The sequence below is a fragment of the Chinchilla lanigera genome, unplaced genomic scaffold (genome assembly GCF_000276665.1).
Source record: "Chinchilla lanigera isolate Chin_1 unplaced genomic scaffold, ChiLan1.0 scaffold00020, whole genome shotgun sequence".
NCBI classification, from domain to species: domain Eukaryota; kingdom Metazoa; phylum Chordata; class Mammalia; order Rodentia; family Chinchillidae; genus Chinchilla; species Chinchilla lanigera.
The window spans coordinates 23371432-23389609 of record NW_004955421.1 but is presented as its reverse complement, the minus strand read 5'-3'; the positions used below and the strand labels follow the sequence as shown (position 1 = coordinate 23389609).

Sequence of the window (18178 nt, the reverse complement as noted above, 5' to 3'; positions counted from 1 at the left end):
ATTTCCATGCAAAAAGGAGGTGTGCTCGGGCTTTAATCTGCCATGGACTATTTTGCGCAATACTCTAGGAGCAATCTATCACTCTGTCTAGTGTCATCCTCTGTTTTCATATGTGGCACTTTCTAAATGTAAGTGGTAGACTGGTTCTCCTTGGAATGCGTTATCTCAGCCATGGCACACGCAACAGTTTTTCAAGTGTGGAGAAGGAGCCAATTCCTGGTTTCTGGACAAGGTACGGCAATTGCTCCTTCACTGACTTGCTCCTTGGGTGTCCCAGCACTGACAGGCATCTTTCCATCTCTGTAAAGACAGCTGCGGAACTGGAACCAACTGGACACTCAGGAAGGGTCACCCGTCTGGGACTTGATTTTGGAGGGAGTCTCAAAGACATCAGCTTGTGGACGGAACATTTTTTAGTAATTATGGTAAGGGAAGGAAAAAAGAAATAATGAAATGCTTATTAAAGTTTTTTGGAGGGGTTAAGAAGGAAGTATTTGTTCGTCTTCATTCCAGTGTTCTTTTATGCTTCCTAAATTCTGATGCTTGTTCCCTGTTAAATCTTGTGTTGATTTCTTTCTCAATAAAAAAGGCTGGCATGAAAGATAATTCATATTCATAGAGTTGATGCTGATGAAAATAATCCCTAGGGCATCCGTGCACCACATCCTGAATTAAAATGCTTTGGATGTTCAGAGCTTGGACTGGTCTATCTCCTGGGATACCATTAATAGCATATGCATATTAGGCTATTTTCCAAATTCAACTCTTTTGCTCTGGCAAATAAATTAAGAAATCCAGTTGAGATACATCTGGAAGGCTTTAAAAAATGGGAAAGATTATCATCTAGGTGGGATGCCTTAAGTGGGGTGCTGCTTAAATTTGGGACCTAGGCAACGGTAACTCTGGGTCATTTCCAGCACCTACAGTTTATAACTCCATGAGTATAACAATCCCCTTGGGGATAAATTTGAAAAAATGAATGCTATGTGAAAAGAAATTCTATTAGTTTTTTTTTGTTTGTTTTTGTTTTTGTTTTTTAATGTAGTAGCAAAGCCCTGAGATGGAGTTTTTAAAATATAGGGTCTTGTTCCAGCATTGTGCCTAATTAGATGAATGGCTTGGGAAGTCATTTAAATGTATGGGTCTCAGTTCCACTCTCTGTGAGGATTTGTTTGCTAAAGCCTAATGTCCCTTTGAAATACCCTCTGCATCAATACAGCCTTTCCTTTCTTCTTTAATTTTGTCTCCTATCTCTATCCTCTCTTCCCATTTCCTGGTCCTTGCTCCAGTGAGTACCTTGATCCTGGCTCCTTTTCTTGCTACCTGTGTGACACCAGGCAAGTTACCCAACCTTTCCGTGTGCTGAGAAGACAGACAGTAGTATATTATCTACCTGAGAGAATGTTGTGGGAATGAATTTGTGAATATGTGTAAACAACTTGGCTCAGCAATCAATAACTAACTGTTAGCCAGTATTCATTATTTTCCACAGACTACTTTATTTATTCAAGAATATAGTTGAGGCACTTTATCCCTGGATAATGAGGGTGGGGTTGAAGACATTATTTTCCAAAGTGGTCTCTATTTATTGAAGAAAAATATAAATCTATTGGAGTATTGATTTTCCCTCTAGTCTCACACTGTTGCTTTAGGAACTCTATAGTCGCATAATTTTGAATCTTTTTCCATTTGTAATTCTTCCACCATCCTGTGTTAAAGCACAAAGTGAGTTATTTCAACTCAGAGACCCTGAACATAGGAATCAAACATGTGATTGTCTTTCACATCCCCTAGTCTGTTCTGCACATTGGAATTATCAGCATGCAGGGACAGTGCAGAAAGTACAAAAACATATATCCTAGTGAAACACATACACAAAAAATGGAGTAATAAGATTTGAGGGAAATAGAAAAAAAATATTTTTGGTGCTCTTATATATAGTAAAATGCCAGCTTTTAAGTATATAATTGCATTTTTTGATAATTGTATATAGCTATGTGCCCAGTGCCCCAGGCAAGATATAAAGCATCAGTCCTTGCTGTCCCAATACCTATGGGCCTCCTTCGTCAGTGGCAGCTGGTATCTTGATTCTTATTCCCATAGAATGACTGTCCATGATCTTGAACTTTTCTGTATCTGGTTTCTTTCATTCAGCTTAATGTTTCTGAGGTTAATCCCTATTGCTTAATGTATCTATCAACAGATTGTCCCTCTTTAGTGTTAAGGAGGTAATATCTCATTGTGCACCGATGCTCTTCATTTGTTTGTCCCTTTGCTCTAGATGCACATTTGGGTGTTTCTCCCTGTCGTGGTTTGTGTCTGGATGTCCACCTAAAGCCACATGCAGCCATGGGGCGGCTTCTAGAGCTTGTGATTGATCCATGGTCCTGTGCTGGAACTATGGATGTGAGTGCTACACTTGCCCTGGGGCAGGTACTTTGCACACAGTGTAAGCCTTGCTGTTCCAGCTGCAACTCCTCCCTCTTGCTCTGGTTGTTTTTCTGCCGCCATGAACTCTTGCCCTCTGCCATGTGCCACTCTGCCTTGGAGCCAGCCAAGTATAGACTGAAACCTCCCTGAACTGTAAGCTAAATAAACCTTTCCTTCCTTAATTCTTGGTGTCAGGTATTTTGTCCTAGCAATGAGAGATAAGTAACCAAGATATTCCCTTTGTACTGTTTCCAATAAAAAGACAGTGAACATAGAAAATGACAAGATAAAGTTACTTTTTTCCCCTTTGAACTTTTAAAGTTTTTTGCCATGGAATTATGCTTTTTAAAAGATCTGAAATTTATCTCAAAGGCTGCTCAAGGCTACCACCATTCAGAAGGAGCCCCATTCCTCTGCCTGCCTTTCTTCCTAGGAACTGTCTTAGCAAGCTCTCATGCACAGCACCAGGGTTTTGCACAGCACCATCCCGTGGCTTGCTTGTGCACCTGTTTCAATATTCTCATCTGTCTCTTGTGAAGTAGGCTTACCTCCTCATTAGGTGAAACAATTTCCTATATTTCTTTGTTAAATCCATGGTGGGAAGCAATAATCAACAAATTTGTATTTTATGATGGATATTTTGGCCACTTATGGCCTTTGACATGGGAGATGATTAATTTAGTAGAGAGAAGAAATGATGACCTTGCAGATAGAAGAATGCTCCAAATCCAAGCCTGCCTCCTCCAAGTCACTCTCATGCAAGTTCAGGTCACAGGCCTGCAAAATCTGCTCTACCATAAGTCCGTTTGGTTATTTATCTTCTGCAGCACTGGAGTATGCCACTGGGGGACACCTGTAAGATGACCACTCAGGTGATGCTCTCCAAGTGAGAAGTACATAGACACAGCCCTCATCAAGTTCACCACCAGAGCACAGACAGGGGCTTCTAGTCTCTGGATGCAATGCTTTTTGTATGTGTTTGCATGCATGTGTCTTCTTGTGTATATGCTTGTGCATGAATGTGTATGTGTCTAGGTGGTTTGTGTGTGCATGTGTAGTGTGTCTATGTTTTTATACATATATATATGCACATTCTTGTATGTATGTGTATCTCTGTGCATTGTGTATTTGAGTGGGGTATGTAATTGTGTATATATGTGGATAAATGAGGTGGTTATATGTGTGTATGTGTGCTTCTGTACATGCTGCAAATTTTTGTGTGTGGTGTATGGAATGTGTAAATGATATGTATGTATATAAGTTCATGTGTGTGGGGTTATTTATACATTGTGTATGTGCAATGTGTGTATATGTGTAAGTGCATTTTGGATGCATATAAGGATATATAATGCACATGCATGTGTGTGCATCTATGTGTGCATGTATGTTATTCATGCACATACTCCACACATCTTTCTACCAGTTTGAGAAGTGATGAAAAGACAGAATTGCTGGAATTGCAAATGGGAATGAAGGAGTGAGTTCTTTCATTATATGTCATAAAATATCAGCCCTGGTTGCTGAGCAAAGAGACCTGGAAGGGGCCTGCCCTTGTGGAGTGCCAAGTGGTCTTCTCTGAAAGCCACACAACGGCCATACGCTCTACCTTCTACCTATTTTGGTCTCAATCTTCCCTTCCATTATTGCCACCTTGTTTGGTCTGGATCTAAATAGCAACACTATATTTTCTCTTACATTTGTTCTTCATTCATATATTTCAGTTTAATGAAAATAAGCAGAAAAAACCTTAAACATTTTCATAGTGAATATTTAATAATTTATTAGCTCATGATAGTGAATAACTAAAATACATAGTCACATAGAAAGGAAACATTATTTTCAAAATATTAGGAATGTAGTAGTAGTTTAGTAAAGCTTTAATTATTAGCAAACCTAGTTTAATTTTTAATTGTTTTGATTTAGAAACTCTTTTTGTAAATTTACTTAATTTATTAAGTAAGCACAAGAAAAATGAATTTTTTCTTGATTTTTATTAAACACTGAATATCAACTAACAGTGAATTTAAACCAATGTTTATAAATTTTACTTTTATGAAATAATATCTGTTTATTGTATAAAATTGAAAAATGGAGATTAGAGGAAGGAAAAACACATTAATTCTAGAAAGCATTTCAGTAGGAATTATGACATATATGTATAATTTCATATATAGAGAAAAAAGATAGCTAAGAGTAAGTATAAATGTACATGTACATGTTAGGGTTACATATGTAAGTATATATAATATATTTATATTCATCTGAATATATGTATAGGTATATTCAAAATAGAATCAAAGATTGCATACGCTTATTTTTCACTTTCTCACTGATAGATTGGGAACATATTTACATTTAAATAAAGAATCACCTATAGAGTCATTGAAATTCACCAAATGGCACTTGATTCTAAAAATGCAGTATGTATAGACAGCCTTTTTCTGAGAAGTACTAGATGTTTCTAGTTTTTCATTATGCAAAACTCATCATGGAACTTTGCTTCTAGACAGGATGAAATAAGAGCATACAGGTTGAATTTGTATCTTTAAAAAATTAAAGGGCAAACAAAATCTATAAAATAATGTGTTCTCAGCCATGAGACATCCGGTAGACAAAGAGCTGGCCTCACCTGGGGGCTTTGAGAGGTTGCGAGACTACGGAAAGAGAGGGAAACCCAGGCAGAATTTGGCAGGCTCCCCAGCGGGGAGAATCAAAGTCCAGGGAGGCTACAGTGCAGAAGTTCCTGCGGCAGAGGACTGGAAAGGAAAATGTTATACAGGGAGAGGGTGGAGATCTGTAGAGATGCCCTGAGTACTCAACAGAGTACTGACCAAAGGATGCGAGTGAGGACACTGTCCCAGTCCAGAGACAAAACCATGTGCAAGGACAGAGGGAAGGCGCTGCAGCTCACACGAGGCCAGGAAGAGTATCTTCCCCGCAGGCAGAAAGGAAATCCCATGACTCACATGACACCGGTTTGAGTGCCCCGGAGGGGTTTGCCTCAAACAAGACAATAATCAGCCCAAGACCTGGCTTCCAGATGGGACTAGAGTATATAGCCTGGGGCAAAAAGATCACATTATTTTTAAGTAATACAGTTGTCCAGAATAAAACTTTGAAAAAGATAAAGTCAGTGTCTGCATTCCAATGAAAAACCTCCAGGTATGGAAAGACGGGGAAGAGTGTGTGCAATTAGTAACGTGGCATTACCTTTTTGAAAAGCCCTGCACTCCTCTAGTCACACCTAACCGGGCTTGAGGTGGACCCCTGACCCTGAGCAGGCTAGAGCCCATCCTTAAGCAGCTCATCGCCAAAGGCCTTTGACCCTGCTCTTCCTGATAAGCTAAGCCAATAAGATAGCTATGTCTTTCCTTAACTTAAAATAAGAAACAGAAATAAGTTGCCAGTCAGGGATGGATAATTGAAACAAAAGGTCATGTACATTCCGTGTGAAGTGCCCGTTATTACTCTATACATGTTGCAATTACGAAGAAGACACTTAGAGAGAAAGCAGAGTGGATCTAGAGGACAAACAGGGTCAAGAGAGAAAGAGACAGTGTAGGAAGGTTGACTGTCCCCAAGATGCCCAGGCTCTTTGGCTCTGAGTCCTAGTTACCAGCTTTTCCGAATCTCATACGCTGTCTTTACCCCTTACACCACTGATTCTTACCTGGGAGCAATTTTGGCTCCCCTTCTTCTAGGAGATATTTGGCAGTATCTAAAAATATTTTTGGTTGTTGCAAACTGGTGAGGAACTGCTACTTTCATGTAGTCACTAAATCCCAGAGTGCTGATAAATCTCCCACAATGCAGAGGACCAGCTCCTCCCTCTTGCCTCCAAAAAGGAATTATCCAGCCTCTAATGTCAGTACTGCCAAAGTAGAGAGGTTCTAACTTCTTTTAGAAACGGAATGAGTTTGCATGGGTTTCTTTTCTTTATAAGAAAGAAATTCCTCTATATATACCAGCATGGCCAAGGCTTTGCTCACATCATTCACTTTTCCCCTGGATTAAATTGGTAGAAATAGATTTGTGGGGAAGAATAGGATTGAAGAACATGTATCATTTTTAAAAGTGTAGACACACATGGACAGATTAATGTTGTGCTCTTTATTAGATCACTCAAGTGTATACTGAAGTCTGTTCAGATTTCACTTGTTGCTCAGCTGTCTCAGCATGTGTCTTTGTTTTGGGAAGAAGAAGGAACAGAAATTTTAGCTTACACAAGATGAGTCACATCTTTCCTTTCCTCTAACGGGCAGCCACACCCTACGTTCTTCCTTATTCCTGCCCTCTTCTTCGGTGCTGTCCCTTGGACCCACCTCACAGCAACAAAGCAAACTTGTGACGCGTGTGGCTCCAGTTCTTCCGCCTCTACCCAAGGCACCCACTCACGCAACATTCACCGAACCTTTATTGAGAACCTCCGGCGTGCCTCAGAATTCCTCTTCCCAGAGTGCTCCAGGAAGCTATTGCTAATCAATAAAAATCAATACATGAGATTTTAAAAGCAACAATACCCCAGAGCAGTGTAACCACTGGGTATCTTTGATCTCTAAAAGCATTACATCAAAAGTATTGCTTTGGGTAATGTCCTCCTCATTTCCTCGATTTCTGTAGAAGGAATGGAATGGTCACTGTATAGAACAGAGATTCCCTGAACCTAAGTCACTTCAGTGATACTTGACCTTGCCTTTCTCTGCAGAAGGGAAAGCATGATATTACCACATATTTCCCCTAGCCATAGGATGCAAGCTTCTTACCTTAGGAAAATCTACAAGGCATGTCTAAAAGAGCCAAAAAAGCCTTTTTCTAGTTATTCTTGAAATGTATGCCATTCCAATTATAATCACACCCCTTTTAGCTATTTTTGAGAAACTTTTTTTCTAATAACAAAAGACCCAGACAGTCATATATGAAACTCTTGGTGTGTGACACTAGAATAATGTTCCAGCATTATAACATGTCTGGTCATTCATGACGTGGTCTACATGGTCCCACATCCCAAGTCTCTCTGGTTCCTGGCAGATGCTCAGGTCTTGGAGGATTTTGGAGCCTCAGTCTTCGCAGCATCCTTGAGAATGATGCTCACTTCCCTGGTGTGCCAGCCAGAGAGGTGAGCTCTCGGGGAGATGGGTCAACCGCACAGGTCAGAAACAAAACTTAAAAGTCTACTTGTGTGCTGATCTTTGAAATGATAACTCATCCTGTCATTAAAGAGAAGTAATTGATGCCCTTGTTCCCTTTCAACAGCATGCCATGGGCTTTGTTCTGGTGTCTTGGGAGTGACAGAAAAGGTCTTCTCTCCCTCTTCAATGTCCTTTCTCAAGTGTTGCCTCAGATCTTTTTCATGACCTCCATACTCTGCGTACTGAGGGTCAAAGTCAAGTACAAAGGACAGAGGCTCCCTTTTTCATGGACTGGATTCTGGATTTGGCGCGGCATGTAGGTGCCAACTATTGTGTAACAGAAGACTAAAATTTATTGTGACCTTGCCAACTTTCCAATAAATCTTTTAATTTAAAGCTATTGAATCATTAACTGCTTTTTACTGTTCACTTAAAGAACAGTCAATTTATTACCCTCTGCAAATAAGATACACCTAAACAAACTAGCAATTCCAAATCATATTCCTATCTATTTCCTGTACCAATCTATAAACTTAAAAATCAGAGATAGCATGAGTTGCCTGGCAGGACTCTGGTTTCCTATAATGGTCCAGAGTCCTTCAGTGAAAAAGTATTTACCATTATGGGATTAAAATGTTTTAAAAACTAAGACTGATCTTTAACTTCTCACACTAAGAAGTCATTCACAATGTGAAGAGATCAAAGTAGCATCTTTCTCTGCTCCTTTTCATTTTCCTGTTGTCTTCTCCATACATAAATGACTAACAAGCCTGGGAAAGTGACCAGATCTTGGTGTTAATTTAACCCTTGGTTCTGCATCAATCTTCTCAGTAACCAGTGGGTTCTTTACCAAGGTGGGCAAGATAGGATGAGGCAGTGCCTGGTGGGTGCCGTTCAGTGAAGATCGTGGTCATCTTCCCCCATGCTTTTCTCAGAATCATAGGAGCCCAGACATTCAGCAGTCTGCTTCTTTGGGGTTATCTTAGGGTAGGGCCGTTCTTGGCAACTGTGGGCTTTGGTTGGTCCCAAAGTCATAAGACACATTTACCATGTGACTGTATCACAGGGTAAATTTCGTACCCGACAGATTCTGGAAGGCTCAGCAAAGACTGAGTCCTGGACAAGGCCAGTACAGTGCTGCTGATTTTTCTTGTTCTTGGTTGTCAGTAGCTAACATGCACCTTCTCGTACATTTAAGTGTGACTTAAATACTTCGGAGTTTCAATGTAGGAAATAAAATTTAATGTAGGAAATAAAATGAAATAAAATGGTCAATTTAACCATTTCCACCTCAAAAGTATGGAAGTTCTATTTATAGCACGTAATGTCTCTGAAGTGAGACTCCCTGCTTGTGAACAATTTCTGTAAATTATTTTTTTATTTTATAGGGAATTAAAAAATTGCAAAATGCCAACAACACAGGCAAAAACAAAGCAAAGCCAAATGGCGGTAAGGTGGGGCTCTTAGCCACTCAAATAGGGATCTTAGCCATTCAGCCCAGTCCCACCTGGAACCAATACACTGCGCTCCCCCCGTCATGACACAGCCTGGAGCCGAACGCATCGGAGTCCAGTACGTAGGGATGCCCTCCCCTACGATGCCAGCCTGTGAGATTTAATCAGCATTTAGCTGTTAATCATTTATTTTTCAAGAAAAAATTTGAATATACGTTGTGCTAAGTGTTGGGGTGCACAGATGAATATGGGGCTATTTTGACTCTTGCAGAATTGTCTTCCTAGGTTTTACGGACTGTGATTTAGGGATATATCATTCATCCATTCATTCATCCATTCACCTGTTGATTAACCACTATTATATTTTATTTTACATATCAGAAGTTTTATGCTGAGGATGCCTGAATGTTTTACTTGAAATGTGTAAAGATTTGTAAATTATATTATCACCTGTAAATCCAATTTGTAAATTAGATTTTTATCTGACTTTGTGGTGGATTCTGGAAATCAGCCTTCTTGTATTTAGATGAAAGGTAAATGCTGTCTATGGACAGAAGAGGAATCATTTAGCACAACTAAGGTAACTTGTGAATGATTTATGCACTCTCTCGTGGATGAGCCTCCAAGTGCCCAAGGAAGGCACAAAACTGTTTACAGGTGATTATAACCCGTGATGCCTTTCGTGCACAATGTAATTTCTACTTTCTTGGTCTTAGAAGGCTATAGTCTAATCTGACTGCTCATCAGTATTTTGGAAATAGATTTAAGTTTTTTGTTTTTTGTTTTGCTGTGTTAAATCTCACCCTAAAGTAGCTGCTGGGTGAGACTCTAAGCCCGTTAATGGGTCCAGTGCTATCTACTATAGACATAAGAGGCAAATCAAGAGACCCGGTGGGCTACTGTCTAAAGACATTCATCCAGAGAGACTTGTTTGTAGATTTAAGGGCATCCTTGTATGATAGGAAGAAGACAATAATAGTGAAAGGAGATCATGTATATGAATATGCTTTCTCAAATTCTTTATGGGTATTGTTTTGTAGAAGTAACACAACAGCCAGGAGTGGTGGTGCACACGCTAATGCCAGCACTCTGGAGGCTGAGGCAGGAGGATCACCATGAGCTTGACTTCAACCTGTGCTACATAAGTGAGTTCAAGGCCAGCCTACACTACAAAGCAAGACCCTATCTCAAAAAAAATAAATAAATAAAAATAAAAATAGAAGAGAAGTAATACAATGTAGTGAACTTGGAGAAAATTTCCATGTTTATTATCCAGTTTTGCCATGAATTACTAGAGCACAATCGTTGATACTAGAAATGTTGAAATGAATGATGGTACAAAGTTCCTAAAGGAGCATCTGGCACAAAACTAGACGCTTCATCAATATCTGCTGTAGTGATGTGCTTTCTCCAAACAAATTCAGAGTTTGCCAAGTAGTCTCTGTTCCTTTGAAATGGGAAGAGATGTCAAGCCCCAGTTGAGCTTAGAAAATCATTATGAAGATTAAAGACAATGATGCACAGAAGTAGATACTAAACAATTGGACTCTGCTCACACAACATGATCAAGGTATGTTATATGTATGTATAGATATGCCAAAATGAGGCCCATTGTTCTGTCTAGCTAATATGAACTGATACAAACATATAAAAATGTACCACTGATAATATGAAAGGGAAAGAAATGGGGCAAAAGAAGGAACAACTGGGATGAGGGAAAAAAGAAAAAGAAAAAAAGTACTAAGGCAATACATACATATTATATATGTATATAGAAGGATAGCTGGGATAACTGTACTGCTGATGTCTAGTGATTTGTTGAAAGGAACAATTAATGCTTAATTTTTAAAATATATTTTGACCAATTTTGCATGCTTATATCTGCTAATCTGAGCAACTGATGTGAAGACAACAATATGCAATATAACAACCATTGGTGAGTTCCTACCATCCTGTCTAGTGAAACTCTGTATTGTCTCTAATTTTTTAAAATTATTATTCTCTTTAATGTTCTTATTCTCTTTAATGGTTTGATCACTCTACCAGTCTTGTATCTGGAAATCTGAACAACTTCACTGAAGATAACAATATGTAATGTAACAACCACTGTTAATCCCTATCATTTGGTTTGAAACCCCGCATCATTTTTAATGTCCTTGCTTTGTTTTGCTTGTATTTTGCTAATGTTCTTTTTTTACTATTCTCTTTAAAATAAAAAATACAAACAATTAAATAAATAAATAAACAAAAACTAAGATATTTGGCAAGGGGTCCCCACCTATAAAACAAACATCAAAACTTAAAGGGTTGTGAATGTCACATGTTGCTGAGGCTTTATTCCCTGCTACATTCTGCACTTGTTTCCAGCTTCAAGCACAGGGTGGAAGGGGTAAATTACAAAGCACTGATCCGCATGAAGATGCTCTTCAAACCCCACACAGTACACTGCACACATCAGACAGTTCCATAAATGTTCTGCAAAGCTAATAATCAGGGTGACCCTGAGTCTTTAAAAAGGATTAAGTACATGTCAGCATAACAGTTCAAGGAACAAAAATGGTAACTCAGAATACTGAGTAAAATCCCCAAATGCTGTGCTGTTTAGATGGGTCTACTCCAGTAATCTGGAAAATTCTATAATACAGAACTCTTTGTTTCTTGACAACTCCAGAAAAAATGAAACACTTATGTATATTTTCATTTGCATTTCCCAGGCAATGGAAGAAATTCCTAGGCAAGAATTTTTCCAGTGGAATGGTGAATGTGGCAATCAGTGGCAGTAAGTTGCCCCGATGGTCAGGCAGGTGTGAGCCCATGATGGAGCCATCTCTGCCTGGCACCATCTTGATCTAGGTGCAGCTCGCCATCACTCACTTGCACTACTCAGATCATCGCCATGTGCTTCCCTCCCATTTCTGCGTAGAGCACATGGACACTTTTGTACCAGGTGCATCCCTAACCTGACCAGTCCCTCCAAATTCAGAATGACTCATGCACCCGGCAGTTGTCCTCCCGAGAGGCAGCTTGGTCTCAGGATCTGTACTAAATGCTAGAGACATAGGAAGCATCAAGAAAGATGCAGTTTCTTGGAAACTACTTCCTTGAAGGAAAGAGGAAAATGTAAAATTATTTATCAGATAATAACTGTAATAATAAAGACAAAAATAGAATGTATATTCATGGAAAAACCAAGATGTTTAATGTCTGTGAGAAGGATCTGGATTTACTGCTTGTTTATGATTTTAGTATGCTTATTAAAATACTTAGATGCATTTTATTACTTGACAGCTGGTAGAAAAAGTGCCAATAAAACATTGTTCTCTTTTTAGGTAGACTACAAGTATAACCCCAATATGGTTACATAACTGTCTTGGGGAACAATGGCAAGTCAAAGTTTTTTACAATGGTCAATTTGAATACGTTTTTTAAGCCCCCTGAAGGATCCTAGTTGCCACAATCTTGTAATTTTCTCACACTCCAGGAATGATCAGTTTCAAAAGTTGTTGAGAGAAAGTGACATATACTCTGCAAAACAGCGTCCCTCTGAGAAAATTCTTCAGGGTTCACAAAAATTCACCCTAACCGGAAGGGGAGAGAAGAGGCGTCCCTGCCTGCGCTCCACCTCAGGTGAGCCCCATCCAGATCTGGCATTTACACTGAAGTTATCCTGGGCATTTTCCAAACACTGATGAAAACAGAGGAACGCATTCCTTTGGCGGTGGTCGTGACTGTCCCAGTTGGTGGAGCCTTGTCCTTTGCTGTGTACTCCTTGCAAAATTCTGACATGATCAGTTCCTTTGATTGAAAAAGAAATCCGGAACCTTGGGAAACTGTGGATCCTAATGTACCTCAAAAGCCTATAACAAGCAAGCAGCAATGGAAGCCCAGTGAAGAATCACGGGAGGTCTGAAGGGCGACCAAATGACCAGGCCTTGCTTCTTTCCTCTTGCAAGTACTCTGTGAAGCCAGTTGAAACATTTCTGCACAGACTAGAGCATGGATATCAGCATGCAGAGTGCTTCTGCTACACTTGTAGGGTGTGCTTACAACCTTTGCCCTCTGGATAAGGAACTAAAGATAATGTGATAATAAACACATCGTCTAAAAATAGTGTCTGTAAATTCAAATTTTTAATATTGAAAGTGTTGTGTTTACGATTCCTGAATGTTTCCCTTGCATTGTGCAAAGATTTATAAGTTATACTTTTATCTGTAGTAAAATACTATTTGTGCCAAAATGTGAAAGGGAGAGAAGAATGATTGATAACATGTCATGCTAATCTAAAGATTTGCTTCTCTCAAGCCAACTCAAGGGGACTCGAGTCAATTGTTCAGCCCTGTAATGACTCCTGAAGACAAGGATGGTGACAAGACCTAGAGTCATGGTTGCTCTTGGGGCAGGCCCTGGCCTTGCTCATTTTTAGCATGAGAAGGGATCAGCTCCCATGATCTACCTAACAGTAAGAGGTTGGAGAGAAAATGGCCATCTCACCAGGACATCTGGTGGAAGGAGGCACCCCTTCTCCCAGAAAGATTCATGGTAGCCATTGCTGCTTATGGTCATGGAGCTTGGTCACTCGTGTCACTTGCAATGACTGTCAGCCTTACAGCTCTCCTCAGCTGCCTGGTCGAAGGACAAAGGTTCATGAACAGAAGATTACACGTGTTACACAGGCAAACTTCTAACCATACCAGAGGATTCTAACTCCCCTGTGGCCAAATGGTGATGTGGAGAATAAAACTATACAAAAAGGAGAAAAGGAAGAGAAAAGCAGAAAAGGTTCTGAAAATCTGTCCAGAAACTTTTACTTCACGGAAACTCCCTGAAGATAACCAGGCAAAAACTTAATGATGGCAAAATACAAAAAATCAAAGGGGAGGGCAGTTTCTGGAGTTCAATAAATTCACCACTGCTATGGAATGCAATGAGTTCTGAGTCCATTTCTTTCAATAGCTTCTCTAGAGCTCCTTTCAAGTCAATGAGAGTGCTTGAAGATTCTCCTCTGCTATAACAGATACCGTATGAGGTTAGAGGAGTGTTAGTCTTATTTATGGCTCTCTAAGGCTCAGAACCTAGACTCAGACATCAAGAAATATTTGATGGATGGATGGATGGATGGATGGATGGATGGATGGATGGATGATGGATGGATGGAAAGAAGAATAGATGGATGGATGGAAGGAAGGAAGGATGGATGGAAGGAAGGGTGGATGGATGGATGGAAGGAAGGATGAATGGATGGATGGATGGATGGAAAGAAGGATGGATGGATGGATGGATGAATGGATGGATGGATGGAAGGAAGGAAGGATGAATGGATGGATGGATGGATGGATGGAAGGATGGAAGGATGGAAGGATGGAAGGATGGATGGAAGGAAGAATGGATGAATGTATGTATGAATGGATGGATGGATGGAAGGATGGATGGATGGATGGATGGATGGATGGATGGAAGGAAGGAAGGATGGATGGGTGGGTGGATGGAAGGAAGGATGGATGGGTGGGTGGATGGATGGATGGATGGAAGGAAGGATGGCTGGATGGATGGATGGAAGGATGAAAGGATGGATGGATGGATGGATGGATAGAAGGAAGGGTGGATGGATGGATGGATGGATGGATGGATGGATGGATGGATGGATGGATGGATGAGTGGCTGTCGGTGTCCTGTAAGGCTTAGGTTGTCTTATTATTACCCTAATAGCTGACATTAAAGGGATTGCTACAAAGGGAGGCACTATGCTAAACACTTTGCCTCCATCATGTCTTTTAATACTTCTTTAAAAATATTTAATGTCTCTTTAAAAGACCTTGTTTTTTATCCTGTTTTGCCACTTCCCTACCCTCCATTCTTCTGATCCCCTTCCCTATCTCCAAAACTTCTGCCTCCCCGATTCCTACCTTCTCTCCTTTATTTTACATATTTATATTTTGGGTTTCTTATGTAAGAGAAACCAAGAAGCATCATGCACACATATACTAATTCCCCCAAATGAATGTAAACATAATGTGTTGCAAATATATACAATAAGAAAATATAAGGCCTAGTAACTAGGCAGTGGGAGAAGCACTCAGCCTTCACACAATGTACAGAAAAGAACATAACCGTTTCATTTTCCAGGATTCAGCACCCACTGCCCGCATTCAGATAATCTGCAGGTACACAGACTGAGTTTCCTCAGAAGTTGGGGGTATTTTTGGATCTTTGTAACTGATGTATCTTTATTTTTAATATGTATTTAATATACAATGCTTTGTGGTACTTGGTACATACAAAACTGAGTTAATTAAAATGTCTTGAAAGAATGTCACAGAATTAATGTGAAGATCACTTAAGTACCTTCATCTACTGAGTATAACGGTACAATTCTGGTAGCTAGTTTATGAAAAATATGAGAAGAAAAACAAACCGCAGTGAAGTAACAACGCTACTTAGCTGTTGCCTCTTGTCCCTGTAACTAATCCTCTCCGTCCATGTTGTGTTCTGTCTACCTATCTTCTCCTCTCCTCTTTTATACTTATGCTCCTATCTGTCCTTCTGGTTCTGCCTGTATGTCTCTAAAATTAAAGAGCAATATGATTAACAGCATTCAGTTTTTAAACGTGCCACTTCCTCTGTTGGTGCCTGGAGTGGAAAACCTACATTTCTGTGATTTGCTTTGTGACACATCAGCCTGTCCCTTCGGTATCTAAGTAAGGGGTTAGCAGTTATCTGGAAATAAAATGCTAACTCCCTCATTTGCTCCTTACTTTTTATTGTCCCTGGGGAATGTGTCCCTCATACTTTCTTCTGGGGCAGGTCATTAGTATTCAGGAAGCTCATCTTCCCTACCGCTTAGAACCCTGGGAATCAGAAGCATCACATTTAGATATTAATTGCTTTAATAGAGAACCTATAGTCTTTTCTACTGCCTAGGCCTGAGGCATCTTTGAGAGCAGGCCTACTTCAGTATGGTAGCTCTTGAGCATTATATAGAGAAGAGGTCATCTTAGAGAGGCATATGGCAGTGGGGTCCACCCATAGAACCTCTGTGTATTTTAAAGTTTTCCAAAGTCCTTGATGGTGATCCCAGCTCAATGTCACCTTCAGTGGGTGCTGAAGTCTTGGGTCCAGTTTCCAAAGATACCAAGATTCACTTGAAGTGGTTTCAAATCCCATCAAGCTCCTGTGATGTCTTTGGGGACGATATATGAGCTGACAGAGTATGAAAACAGTGGGCACTGTGACAGCCACCAGTGCTCTAAAACAATACAAAGGGAGGACAAAAACACGCAGCCAGGGCTAATGACATGGGAAGACAAGCAAGGCCTGAGAGAATTGCAATCACCAGCCTTCCTGTTAGCACTAGTATTATTGAGCTCCTTTGGTGGACTCTTGGAATGGTTCAATAGAATCTTAAGTACATATGCAAGTAGACTGAGAAAATAGTTCACTATCATTCCTCTGAGAGAGCTGTCTAAATTCAGAATCTGTGCAGACAGATTACAAATCCACTGAGTAATTAGCTCACTCACCATAACTATCAAGTTAAAAAAATAAAGAACATTAGAAACTGCCATGTTAAATCAAACTCCAGCCAATTCTTTCCCGTGGGCTTCCATAACAAAGTACCCCAAGCTTAGTAGCTTTGACAGCAGAAATACATTATCTCCCAGTCTATGGGGTCATAGATGTAAAATCTGGGAATTGGCAAAGTTAAATTTTTCTGAGGCCTCTTCCATGCCTCTTCCCTAGATTCTGGGAGTTTGTTGGCAATCTTTGACATTCTTTAATGTGTGGAAGCATCATTCTATTCTTACTGTTCATCTTCACATGGTAGAGTGTGTGTGTGTGTGTGTGTGTGTGTGTGTGTGTGTGTGTGTGTCCGTCCAAGTTTTTCCTTTCTGTAAGAATACCAGCCATACTGGATTAGAGGCCCTTCCTAATCTGGTATGACCTCATTTTAAATAATTCTATCTGCACAGGTGATATGCACAAGTGAGTTCATGTTCTAAAGTACTGAAGGGTAGGGCTTAAACTTATGAGTTTTGGAGGGAGACACAATTCAGTCCATAACAGTTGTGAAAAATGTTTTAGTAATTGTTATTTAAGGATGAATCCTAAACTTCCCTTCTGCCATTTGAACTCATCTTGGTAGAATGTCTGCTTTGACCCCCAGACTCGGAGTTTTCATGTTTATAGGGAAAACTACCAAAATTTGCCACTGAGTCTCATAGGGAATATTTCACAACTTATAATTGGTATCTTTATATAATGATTATAAGACAAGCAGAATACAGGACTAATACTAACTTTCTAAAGGGCAAGTTGTCTTCTGGGGCATTATAAACATTCTATTTAAAATTAAAGTTTTGCTTATACATGCTAGATATAGATAATTCAAAAAACTTTCCTTAAAATGAAATAACTTGGATTCTAGTCTATGCTTATAAAGCCAAGTAGGAGTGTTTTTGAATTTTTAAATAACTATTGACTATAAGAACTAGACAAGACTGTTGAAATGCACTTATGAACAGAATGGCATTCTTCTTCCACGGATAATTAAGCAAAAGTAGATAGGTCATATTATTTCTTTAAATTGCTTTTGCAATAAAAATTATCCATGTTAAAACTGCCTCAGCTTAAACTTATTTTTTTTCACATTCCTTCACTGTTTTTCACTTTTAAAAACTAGAAGTATTTGATTCAAAGTTGGCAGCAAAACTCTCTATGAAACATAATTGACAAACATTGAATGATTGAACCTTGTGTGTAGTCCAGGGAGACCTGGTATAACCGAAGAGCCATAAAATTGCCTGAGCAGAGTATGATCTGCAGTTGGATTAGTGGATGTCACTACATCAGGGCCAGAGCACAAAGATGAATCTTTTTTGGTACTGAAACCAGAAATACCAATTAAGGGGACTACAGTATAATGGAAAAGCACATCTCATATTCCTTAGAAGAGAGTATAGAGAAGGAATTCGGTTGCTTAGTAGTATTCCAAGTGAACACTGAAATAAAGATGCCACATGATTCTATTATACTGAAACCCAAAGGCACCTCATTATTTTTAATGAAAACACAACCTAAATGCCTGTATCAGAAATAAAGTGAGTTTCAGAGTAGCATATTCATAGCATATTATCTCCTTAAATATTTATCCTATTTCTTCATCAGTCT

At 39.5% G+C, this 18178-nt stretch overlaps 1 pseudogene; it reads left to right on the top strand.

The window, feature by feature from the left end:
- The first annotated feature begins 9096 nt into the window (after nt 1–9096).
- Nucleotides 9097–12938, top strand: LOC102010496 (annotated as a pseudogene).
- Nucleotides 12939–18178: the final 5240 nt, after the last annotated feature.